General features: G+C 45.7%; 1 protein-coding gene across 2 annotated transcripts in view; it reads left to right on the forward strand.

Annotated features, from left to right (window-relative positions):
* Nucleotides 1-556: 556 nt before the first annotated feature.
* Nucleotides 557-12,992, forward strand: part of MTUS1 (microtubule associated scaffold protein 1) — a 118,431-nt gene continuing 105,995 nt past the window's right edge. Inside the window, exon 1 of one of the 2 annotated variants that reach the window (XM_087814118.1) lies at nucleotides 557-658. The gene's annotated coding sequence lies outside the window, so the exon portion shown is untranslated. Of the gene's footprint in view, nucleotides 659-3,315; nucleotides 4,076-12,992 lie in introns of those variants that run through there. The other variant, XM_087814124.1, reaches the window with a different exon arrangement.

Below are 12,992 nucleotides of genomic sequence, written 5' to 3' on the forward strand. Positions count from 1 at the left end.
CGGGTGCCCGGGGGGGTGGGGGGGGAAGCAGTGGGGGGCGGGCCGTCCCCCCGCGCGGCCGGGGGCCCGAGGTTCGGCAGGTGGGCGGGCGGCGGCTCCGGGCGCCGCGTCGCACGTGCAACAGGTGCAGCGCGGTCCCGGGCGGAAGCGGGGCCCCGCGCGCGTCCGCATGTAGCCCGAGAGCGCGCGGGCCTCGGGGTTGGGCGCCCGGCGCGCGGGAGCCCGGAGCCCGGAGCCGGGAGCCGAGCCGAGGTACCGCCCGCGCGTCCCCCAAGTTTGCCCCGCGCAGCGCGCCCCGCCTCGGCCTCGGTCTCCAGCCGCGGGGCGCAGGCCGGGCCGTCGGGGGGGCGGCAGCGGGCGACCGGGCAGCGGCGGCCGAGCTCTTCTATTTACAAGTTTCCCGAACTCCCCGCCCTCGCCCCGCCCCGGCGGCCCTGGAGAGGCGGGGCGCGGAGCCGGGCGCCGGGACTCCGGGATCCCTCCCGCCGCAGCCTCCGCCGCGCGGGTGGGGGTGGGGCCAGCCGGGCGTCCCCAGGTGCAGGCGCTGCCCCGCGCGCCCCGGCACCCAGACGCCTCCGCCGAGGCCCGCAGGGCGCCGCTGGGAATGCAGGTCCCCGCGCTGCGCCGCGGCGGCTCGGGCTGGGTCCGAGGCACGGAGGTAGGTGCGGGGCTGGGTCGGTGCCGCCGCGCAGCCCGGGGGGGGGTCGCGGACCCGGACGGAGAGGGGACGCGGGGCGCGCCGCGGTCCTGGGGCGGCGGGACCAGCCGTGGGGCCGGGGGCGCGTGGGCCGAAGTTGGGGAAGAAGCGGGGAGGCAGCCCGGCCGAGCGGAGGCTGCGGACAGCGCGTCTCACGTGGGCGCAGCGCAGCGCGTGCGGGAGGGACCGGTGCGGACCTTGCAGCTGTCACCTTGAAAGTGACCGGAGGGGTTCACCGTGGGCTCGGTCACGCAGCCGCACCCGCCGCGCGTCCCTCCGCCGGAAGCCTCCCGGCCCCCCGGCACACCCGGCCCCCCGGCCCCCCCCCCCCCCCCCCCCCCCCGGCCCCGCGGCCCCAGCCGGGCCTCGGGCGGTGCCTGGGCCGGTTCCCAGCATCGGTCGTCGGGGTGGGTGGCTCCCCAGGCCTCCCGCCGGTGCCCTCCTGCCTCCCGCGGCTCCCTGCTGCTTCTCCAGCTCTAGAAAACTCCACGCCTCAGGTCACCTGGCCGGATACTCTGTAATAATTAGTGGATACATGTACTTGCTGGCCTTGCACCCTTCTGTCTGCTTTTCTAGGCGTTCTCTTTGCTATGAAGTTATTTGTTGATTTTTGACTCGGCTTAATTTATTGTGGAGTAAAAGTGGGGAGATTAATTCTTCATTTAGCTTGCCTAGGGTTCCACACACTCTCTTAACTGTTTAAGTAGTCAGGGCACTAATGAAGGAAATCTAGAGTTGTGTTTGGTTTGAATAAAACCAGAGTCTTAGGCAAAACGGGGGTGGGGGAAGGGCGGGGGGTGAGGCCGGGTGGAGGCCTCAGGCTTTCCCAGGTGACGGGGATTCAGTCCTCATCGCTAAACCCTCAGGCCTGGGCTGGGGGTCGGTCTCCCTCCTGCCGCCGCTCCTAGGTGGGGTGCGGGGGGGGGGGGGGAGAGCTTCTGCTGCCTGGGAACCTAGGACTTCCTTAAGGAGTGTAGCTACACCCAGATTACAGTGTTTGGTTAACACTAAAAGGAATTGCATAGTTAGATTTGCAGTTCTCTAGACAAACTTCCTTTTCAAGGATAATTAGGACAGGAAATGATGGACAATTTAAATTGAAACAATGATGCCCTATTTGTATAGTGCTTTACAGCGTGCCTTCATAATTTTTTCCCTATGTACAACATTCCCTAAGGAAAGATATACAAAGAAATGATTAGAAACTGCTTACTTATCCGTAAAACCACAGCAGCAGCAGCAGCAAAACCTGAGGAGTGGAATTTAGTTTAAAATAATATATAGTTAGTTATTTAACTCACACCAACTTTTTCACCTATTTTTTTTTGGTTTTGTTTTGTTTATTTTTGTTTAAAATATTACAGATGTCCCTTTTTCTCCCCAATGACCCATTCCACCCCATCCCACTCCATCCCACTCCATCCCCCTCCATCCCCCTCCATCCCCCTCCATCCCCCTCCATCCCCCTCCATCCCCAGTCCCTTACCACACCATTGTCCATGTCCTTGGGTTGTGCATATATGCATATAAGTTCTTGGGTTACTCTCTCGCCCTCCTCCATCCCTCTGACATTCGTCAGTCTGATCCATGCTTCCATGTCATTGAATCACTTCTGTTCTTTAGATTCCACATATAAGTTAGGTCAAGTGTGATGTTTGCCTTTCTCTGCCTGGCTTATTTCACTTACATAAAATTCTCCAGGTCCCTCCATACTGTCCCAAAGGGTAGGAGATCCTTCTTCTTTACAGCTGCGTAGTATTCCATGGTATAAATGTCCCACAGCTTTTTTATCCACTCAGCTACTGATGGGCACTTGGGCTGTTTCCAGATCTTAGTTATTGTAAACTGTGCTGCTATGAACATCGGGGTGCATATATCCTTTCTGATTAGTGTTTCAGGATTCTTAGGATACATTCCTAGAAGTGGGATCACTAGGTCAAAAGGCAGCTCCATTTCTAATTTTTTTAGGAACCTCCATACTGTTTTCCATAGTGGCTGCACCAGTCTGCATTCCCACCAGCAGTGCACTAGGGTTCCCTTTCTCCACACCCTCCCCAGAACAAGTTTGTTGATTTGTTGATGGTGCCATTCTGACAGGTGTGCAGTGATACCTCATTGGGTTTTAATTTACATCTCTCTGATGATTAGCAATTTTTGTGGAGCAAATAGTGCTTGTAGAAGACCTGCACCTTTTAATTATATACCAGTAATTGAAAGTTACAGTTTTGGAGTGTTTTATAGGATTATAAAATTATAGCTAGAATTCTTTGGGTATTTCTTGGAAATGAAACTGCAGTTATTAGACTTAAGCATTTTAAAAGCATATCACTTACTAGTCTTGTTCTGTTGATCTCGTTTGTTATGATTTCAAAAGTAATGCATGTTTGCTGTATAAAAATTGGTAGATTCAGAAAAAGTGTAAGAGTTAAATAATCCGCCCTGGTCCATGTGGTTCAGTTGGTTGGGCTTTGTCCTGTGCATGGAAAGGTTGCCAGAACCAGGTCAGGGCACATGCCTGGATTGCAGGCTTGATTTCCGGTAGGGAACATGCAGGAGGCCTCCAATCAGGGTTTCAATTTCAGTCTCACATCGATGTTTCTCTCTCTCTCTCTCTCTCTCTCTCTCTCAGCACATATTTGTAGTGGTTTTGACTTATAGAAGTTCTATACTTTAATGTAGCCGAATTTGTTGACTTTCTCAAAAAAATTTTAACACCCCTGAATCATAGCTTAAGAGCTATGTGTGACCGTGGCAGAAGATGACTTTTGAAAGAATTCCATCCCCCTGACCACCCCCCAAATTCTAGTTTAGATTCTTTTCAAGTCCATTATAAGAACCCGCATGTCCTGCAGTAGAGACTGTTGCAACACAGATTGTGTTTGTTGATGAGCAATAGTTGTGCACGGTATACCACTAGGAACAGCATTCTTCCAAATAAGATCAGAAAGTTTTAAATCCCAGGGAAGGAAAGTCTGTCAGACCTGTTGTTCTTTGATTATGTAAACTAGGCTCACAACCCATTTATTTTCAGTAGTTCACCTGTGGTATTAGTATTTTGCCAGCATTCTTTTTATATCCATTATTGTAGTTTTGACTTGTTGATGTGAGTCTTTCCTGATGTCCAGCCGGGTACATATGTCGTTTATAAATTTTCCCAGACTGATTTCGAACGCAGCTCAGAGAGTAAACTACTTATTTGAAGAAGGGAAAGTCTTTTTTATCTCCCAAACTTGAGTTATCTTTCCACACTAGGGAAGCTTAACTATACCCTGAGGACTTGTGAGTGTTCTCCATCGGAGCCCGGGTCCCTTTCTTTCACTCTCCATCTTTCAGAGCCTCAGAACAAGCCAGGGGACCAAATAAGAGCCGGACGATGAGGTCAGTGCGTGGCGAGTGTGTCTGGGGACACTTAGAAATGGGCCCAGACTCTCTCTTGAGGCAGCTGGCAGCTAGCTGCTTGGGCAGTGGTGGCTTGTGGTCTGCAGAGGAGTGACTGACTGGAGATGAGTGACCTCATTGTTTTTTGTTGTTGTTGTTATTGTTTTTGTTTTGTTTTTTTAAGAAAGAGGGGTTAGATGATACAGTATGGCCTTGGCAAGCCCGCTTTGACCAGGCTTCTTTATCCGTGGCTTAGGGCTGTCCAGTATGACCAGGAACTGAGTTGGACTGTCAGCTACTACTTCTAAAGATGTATTTCTAAACCAAGTTTTATATAACACTACCCTGATGATATTTTTTAAAATGACCTCAATCTTCTTTGAAAGCAGCAGTTATTACTTTTATGTGGGCAGTTATCCATGATATTAATGCTTGACTTTTTCTTGCTTGCTTGGCTCAAGATGAAAAGGACTTTTTCATTTTGGGGATGATGGATTTGGGGGATAATCCTTATGACGAAGACAGATACAATAAAATTTCACTCTCAGAGACTGGAACCTGATTTGCTATTTGTGATTTCCCTGATGGCTTTTATGCAATCAAGGAAGAAATGCCCAGCCAATGTAGAATGTAAACAAAGTTCAATCCAGAGGTGTTTTACTTAGGTAAATAGCTTGGAGCACTTCTCAAGTACATATTTGCATATAAATCTTTGACTCCAAAACTTTACTTTTGTTCTTTAAATCTAGTAGCTTTTCCTTGGCCTTCGGTTTAAGCCCCATATTGAAGAGAAATAAAAATGTATTTGCTTAAAGGTAAACTGGTTTTAAGTCTTGTTAATAGGCCCACACTTAAATTAATGAATGTTCTTGTGTGCCCATTACTTACAAGAGTAAAAGTAAGAAAAACCACTCATCCTGCCTTCATTCTAACCTGTAGGTTTTATTTCACTTTGAAGTTGTAAAACTAAGAGAGTTTTAAAGTCATTTCCAGTTTCTCTTGAGGAAACGTGTACTTTTTAGTAGGGTTGAATAGATTCCCTTTGAGCAGGTTATAAGTTTCTCCAACCAGCTGGAAAGGGCAAAGGGGTCCCAAGGAAATGACTTCCAGGTAGTGTGGTTTTGTCTGAAATTGTGCTGATTTCATGTTTCAGTAAGAGTTGTGCTGAGCAGAAGGCAGGCCTGGCCAGTTTCCCACTGTGAGCCCACAGCAAGTGGAAAGTGGAAGAAAACACTGGGAACTGTCAGTCTTCTAGGGAAGGTGCCGTGGAAAGAGGGGCTTAAAGCCATCAAATTACCTTGTTGTTCTTTTCAAGACTTTAAAATATTTCTACCTTGTCAGTTTATATTTAAGCTCAATGCAAAGAAAAGAAAATTAGTGTTAAGGTTTGAGGGCCTATCAATCATAATTACCCTGATCCTCTACAATTAGCTGAAACATTTTAGGACATTTTGTGACCTAAACTGCCATTGAGGAAAAGAATTCTCTCTGGGAGAGTTACACTTATCAGAAGAGCAGGAAGGAGAGGGGGAAAACTACATTCTTTTGTCAATAAATATATAGCCTAAATGATGTTTATGACAGTGTTCATTGAGCCTTGACTGCCGGGTTAGCTTGCTTCTATACTTTTGGAAACTTGGTTAATATTTAACTCTGGCATTATTTACTTACAGGCCGGTTCTGAAGGAAAAGTCAATATTTCTTCACTTTTTTCCGGATAAGCAGTCTGGACATACAGTGTGTTTAGTAGTGTTCAGTGATAAATGAGAAGTTCTCTCTTATGTTTATCTTACAGATTGTTTCGATGGTGGTTAACAATGAAATCAGGTTGAAACCATATGCCCTTTTAAAACCTAGGTCACTTGGTGAGCTTCTGGAACAAAAATAGAAGCCAGTATAGATGTAAGCACTCTAAGAGATGGCATTCAAACGTGGACTCCCCCTGCCCCAACCACTGTGTCAGGTTGATTGGGTTGTACTTAACAGAATAACTACTGGTTAAATCACTTTGTACTATAAAATGTCCATATGTTATTATACAGTCAACCAGTGCACCGTAGGCCTCTCAGTTTTAGGCAAATTAAAGAACTGAACCATATTTGCACATTTCTACTAAGCTAACCCAGTAGACTATAATACCAGAGAGGGTTGCGGAATCCTAGTTGCTGGTGAGAGAGTGAGAAAGATGGGAGAAACGGGAATGGGTTACAAAGGGTAAATTTTCTACTAAGAAAAATGCACTTGTTTTATTAGATCCTCAATCTCGACCCTTTATGTAGAACCAAGTATGTCTAGGGTATAGTTAGGATTATATTTTCATCTTAAATGGTAAATAAAAGGCATGAGGAAAAATCCTTGCTGTTAGACTCTTAAGTTTGATTTCCATGAGCCCCAAACCAGGCATTGAGCACTTTCTATGGGCTGAACTCTCTGCAAAGTAGAAGGGCTGAGATATGGAAAAAACTGGGCCCTGTTTCTCGGGGGAATCTGTCAGAAAAGCCTCAACCATTGTGGAAAGCGCAGTTTTGGAAATTTTAGTAAGTGTTGAGGTGGTTAGAAATATTCTACCAAGTCGTTACCTTGCGCCACACCCTGGGGAATCTGCCTGCCAACTTGACCACGCTTTTGTAAACCTAAGGCCGTTTTGCTGATTTTAGTTCTTTAAAGGCCCGTGACCTTTGATCACTTCTCTCTTTTCCTTCTCTCCAGGAGAGTGGAGAGGCAGGACACTTAGCTTTGCAGTCTGTGGTTTCACCTCCTGTCTCCGAATAGTCTTTTTAGTGACCTTTCCCAGTCTCTCTCTGTTACATCTTGTGTGTCTCTTGAGAACGGGCTCTGAACCTTGTGATGCTGGATACATTTGCACTTTTAGACTGACTTGTATGGATGTCGCATGTCGCCTGGAATGAGTGGCCCAGAGCTCTGGTGGCATGGAGTTTGAAATTCTTCAGTTCGTCACAGCTGGGAGGCCTTTTAGGCCAGAGATAGGAGTGCCTGCCTTGCGTCCCCTGCCCTTGCCCTCTGTGCCCTCCTCTCCTCGTGCCTTGCCCCTTACCCACTGTGATGCGCGTGGCAAGCAGAGAGGGAAGCAGCTCAGCCGGTGGAGCCGGTGCCCTGCGCGTTAGGCTAACCTAGAGCTGGAAGGTGCGAGGCTCCCCTTGCTTCTGAGCGATAATTCTGTGTGTGATCAAGTACCTGCCCTGCCCATGTGCAAATACTTGTACAGAATCCATTCCACGTGTGAGAATTTGTGACATTCCCCATGTGTGCAGAGTCACAAGTTGACAATTGCTCATGAATAGAGACTTGGGCTGTTTCTTATTTAGAGAAATATGTATTTACATTTTAAAGAAGAATTCAGATGAATTTTTCAGTCTGGGATTGTTCTTTCTCTTACTGTATTAATAAGATGAGTGTTTCACAGCGGTTTTGCATTTCTGGAAAACTTTTTGATGGTTCACTAGAATTGCTGGTTATTGAATTTGATTTTAATAATCTCAAGTAGGGACTCTTATTGTTTAATGCTTAAAAATTCCTGATGTTGCTTTACAGAGATATTCATGACAACTCTGCAGGGGTATCTACTAATTCATTTTTATTCCGAGATAAGAAGAGTGAGTGTAGTCAATGAATAGGGGGAAGAGATAGGAAATCTTGCATTCTCTTTTTATACAAAACCTTAAGTGATTTTATACTGCACATATGAGTATTATGGTATGCAATGTTGGCTATATCTTGTTACACTAAATATTTAAAATTTATGACCTTATAGGTACATAGTCAAATGAAAATTATTTTCTACTTATTATTTTTTAAATATATCCTTACTGATTTCAGAGAGAGGAAAGGAGATGGAGAGAGAGAGAGAAGAACATCAATGATGAGAGAGTTATTGATCGGCTGCCTCCTGCATGCCCTTGACTGGGGATCGATCCTGCAACCTGGGCATGTGCCCTGACCAGGAATTGAACACCGATCACCTGGATCCTAGGTCGACGCTCAACCACTGAGCCACGCCCGTCCGGGCTCTACTTATTTTGTATAAATGAAAGCCTACTGGGCAGGGTATTGCTTTTTTCCTCTCCTTCCTCCGTTTTTTGTTTGTTTGTTTTTAATTTGGAGTAATAAACCAAACAGAGGCATGTCAGCATTTTGCTAGATTTGCTCAGCCCCATGACCATTATGAAACCTTGGAGACATACTTGGGTATAGAACTGGAAAAAATGTTAGTGGTATCCAGAACATTTGGTACAGAAATGTGACGGAGTGTGCACAGACTTCTGAGTTAGGCCACTCTGGGTTCCTGTCTGAGGCCTTCTGTGTCTGGCCATGTGATTTTCAGTATGTTACCTCATTGTGGCTTTGAAACCTCTTGGTTTTCTTGAAGGTTTGAGTTTAGTGAGTTGCCGATATTTTGTTATATTTGAGCTGCATTTTTTTTAAATCAAAGCAGATACTTTCATCTTTGCTGAAGTCTGTAAATTATGTTGCTGGTTTGCTATCAGCACATTCTAAAAGCACTCAGAGTTGAGTCATCACTTTGAACCAATAAAGCACTTGTGGCTTTTAAAGCGTTGCCATCCTCTGTTCTAATCTTTAACGTGTAGTTTAGTCCACCAACGTTTATATTTAAGAGGTTTGACTGTAAAATGTTGTCATTCATATATTTAAGGACTAAGGCAGTTCTGAATTTTCATTTTTTAAACAAAATGTAGTAATAAATCCATGTGTTTGTGGAAAGTACCTTGTAAATACCACATTAAGGACATTTTCATTCAGTTATCACGTCAGCCCTGCGAGGTGGGCAGGGCAGGTTGCGAGAGCCCTGATTTTTACGGGAGGAGGGTGACTGGAACTATTTGGTTAGATGTTTTGTATGCTGACAAGTAAGCTGTGGAACTAGGACAAGGACCCGGGTCTTTCTTCCCTCCTGGTCCATTCCCTGCTCCCAATGTGACGCTGTTACTTGACTGTTTTTAATTCTATAAGTAATAAATTGCTGTTGGTAGAATTTTCTTCACACTGGTGCTGAAATGGGATCAAAGGCGTGCAGTCGTTTGGATATGTAGCATTTCAGATGACATAGCTTAGAATGATGACCTGTCATTTTTCCATTTTCTAACCACAGGACATAAAATGGAATGTTAAATCTAGTAAGCCATTAAATTACTAGCATAAATTGAAAGTTGACCGCTACAGATTATCGCAATGATATATTACATTTCTATGAGATTTTATAGTTTTCAGACTTTTTTCAAGAAGAACCAAATAAAATTTTATCAGAACGATCCTTTGAATCATTTGATTGCACGATAATACATTGTAAAATGTACCCATTTTACAGATAGCAATCCAAGGTCATGTATGCTGAGTAGGGACTAATATTGGCTTTCCTGAAACACTTTTTCTAGAGAAATTTTGAATCCTATTTCCTTATTTTAAGCTGCAAAGAGGCAGGTAATTCTTGGGTAACAGAAGCTAATCCCAGGTAGAAATTTAACTAGGAGGTAAGGCCTGGTGTCAGCGAATCCTAGGAAGAGAATGTCCCATAAAACCACGGTTTACTCCCTGGGTACCCGCCATGGTTTCTAGTTTGAAGGTCAACAGTTCTCCATTACCGAAGTGACTTCTAAAGAAAGTACAGTGTTAGGTTGGCTCTTCCTTGGGCTGCTCCTGCAAGTGAGATGTGAACACACCTTGACCTCTGCCAAGGAACTTTTATTTGCCAGTGGAAAGCCTAACATAGGTAATCATTTCCAAGTAAAGGGTACAGGAAGCTGGTGTTTAGTGAAGGTTGGGAGATACAGTGTGAGGTGCCTGCCAACTTGCGTAACTGAACACACAGAGCATTTTTCATTTGGCCTTGGCCTAGCGCAAATGGAAAATTATTTCCTTTTAGCCAAGTGAACTTTGAAGAGATATGGCAACTGCCTGAAAGGTTCTAAACAGGGAGCTGTTCATGGTCATTTAACACTTTCAGAAAAAGATTTTATTTTAGCTTTAAATGCTGCCCTGCACACCCAGGCTACCCCCTTGCTCCCTGAACAACCTGTGCTACCTTTTGGGCAGTTTGTTTAACAAGCTGTATATAATTTAGAAACAAACAGAATGCAGAGTCTTTACAGGAATATTTAATTTTTATTTTTAGCCCAACTGTACGACCCTTGACCGTGGCCCTTGGTAGGTGCTGCGTGTAAGTGGGGGGTTTGGTTTTGCTTCTTTACGTTGATGGGGACAGTTTCTTCTGTATTCAGTACTATCCTGGAACTTAGTCTTTTTGTTTTGGCTCTCTTATTTTTCACTGAACTTCATGAAAAAGCTTACTTTTTGATGGAATTCTGAAAATTATCTACAATATGATGTAATATCCACAAGAGCAAGAATTTAATTTTGTTCACCTCCCTATCAAGAGTACGCAGAACAGCATTTTATGTTTAGTTCTCAGAAATGTGCTGAAGGAATACTGACTTAGAGAGTGTTTTAGAGTCATAGTTCTGCTGGTTTGGAGTCGTGGACGCCTGGTATGTGGTCCTGACGCACTTTATAAGGTGATCATTTACGTCAGTGGCTATCATGGCGTACAGGGTCATGGCTAGAAACCAAGTCCTTGAGGTGGGTCTAGGTGGATATATTCAGGAGGTAACAGTAAAACATGAAATTCTATATAAGTAGGGCATGTTCGATGTCCAGGTCAGACAAAAATGGTAGTTAGCAGCTGTAGTCAACATCCCAGGTTTTAAATTGGGCAGGAAGGAATTAGTTGGAAGGTGGATTACAGAACAAGAGCCAAGGGAAACCCGTGGAGGTTCCAGTGTGAAACAGTGGATGGTTCGGGAGTATACACTGCTGTCTGCTGGCCACGTGATCTGTGAAAGAAATTAGAGATAAAATTCAGTACCGTGAAACGTACCTGGCTTAAGTGTACAATGATGAGTTTTGACAAATATAGATGTTATGTAACCAACACAGTCGAGGTCTGTCTGTCCATCCATCCATCCTCCATCCATCCTCCATCCATCCTCCATCCATCCTCCATCCATCCATCCATCATCCATCCATCCATCCATCCATCCATCCATCCATCCATCCATCCATCCATCCATCACCCATCCATCACCCATCCATCCATCACCCATCCATCATCCATCCATCTATCACCCATCCACCCATCCATATCTATCCATCCATCACCCATCCATCCCCCATCCATCCATCCCCCATCCATCCATCCATCCATCCATCCATCATCCATCCATCCATCCATCACCCATCCATCATCCATCCATCCATCCATCCATCCATATCCATCCATCCATCCATATCCATCCATCCATCCATCCATCCATCCATCCATCATTCATCCATCCATCATCCATCCATCACCCATCCATCCATCCATCCATCCATCCATCCATCCATCCATCCATCCATCCACCCATCCATCCATCCATCCATCAATCATCCATCCTCCATCCATCCATCCTCCATCCATCCATCCATCCTCCATCCATCCATCCATCTATCCTCCATCCATCCATCATCCATCCATCCATCCATCCATCCATCCATCCATCATCCATCCATCCATCCATCATCCATCATCCATCCATCCATCCATCCTCCATCCATCCATCCATCCATCCATCCATCCATCATCCATCCATCCATCCTCCATCCATCCTCCATCCATCCATCACCCATCCATCCATCACCCATCCATCCATCACCCATCCATCATCCATCCATCCATCCATCCATCCATCCATCCATCCATCCATCACCCATCCATCACCCATCCATCACCCATCCATCCACCCTCCATCCATCATCCATCCATCCATCCATCATCCATCCATCCATCCATCATCCATCCATCCATCATCCATCCATCCATCCATCCATCCATCCATCCATCCATCCATCCTCCATCCATCCTCCATCCATCCATCACCCATCCATCATCCATCTATCCATCCATCCATCCATCCATCCATCCATCCATCCATCCATCCATCATCCATCCATCACCCATCCATCACCCATCCATCCATCCACCCTCCATCCATCCACCATCCATCCATCATCCATCCATCCATCCATCCATCCATCCATCCATCCATCCATCCTCCATCCTCCATCCTCCATCCATCCACCCTCCATCCATCCATCAGCCATCCATCCATCAGCCATCCATCCATCCATCCTCCATCCATCCATCCATCATCCATCCATCCATCCATCCATCCATCCATCCATCCATCCATCCATCATCCATTCAGTACATGTCCATTACCCCAGAAAGTTCCCTTGACCATATGAACATGTTGCTAAGTTTTGGTCATAAGTAAACTGAGGATAATAATAAAGTTTATTGCCATTATAACAGTGGCAAGTAACACTTGCGTGTGAGTTAGAAAATTCCCCCAAATTCCTCTTATTTCTTAAAACAACCCTTAGGAGAGTTATTGTTATTGTTATATCAGTTTTCACAGATGAGGAAAGGTGGACAAGATTATTTTTGCCTTGCCCACGGTAGGTAAGTCAGTTGTTGAGTAAACGTGGGGGCTCCCCATGAATAGCACATGCCCTCTGTGTCTTGGCAGCCGTGGTCCATAGCTTTCCAGAGCTGCTGAAAGTTAGTAGGTTTTATTCCTGTGGGAGGGAGGGCGGAAGGGAGACCAAGATTACACATTTGAGCTGGGTTTAATGTCCGTTGCTATTTATTAACTCTGTTTCTTGGGCAAGGTGCTAAAGTTGTGAAAATGTCAAGTTTGACATCTATAAAAGGAGAGGAGGCTTTGGAGGAAGGTGCCAGGCATGGGACCTGTCCGTCCTAGGTGCTGTCAACTCCGGGGATGACTGTGAGAATACTTTGTGGACTTTGAAGTGCGGTGTGTGTCCTTTGTTATCTGTATCT

Source organism: Miniopterus natalensis, chromosome 2 (assembly GCF_054644295.1).
Source record: "Miniopterus natalensis isolate mMinNat1 chromosome 2, mMinNat1.hap1, whole genome shotgun sequence".
Lineage (NCBI taxonomy): Eukaryota > Metazoa > Chordata > Mammalia > Chiroptera > Miniopteridae > Miniopterus > Miniopterus natalensis.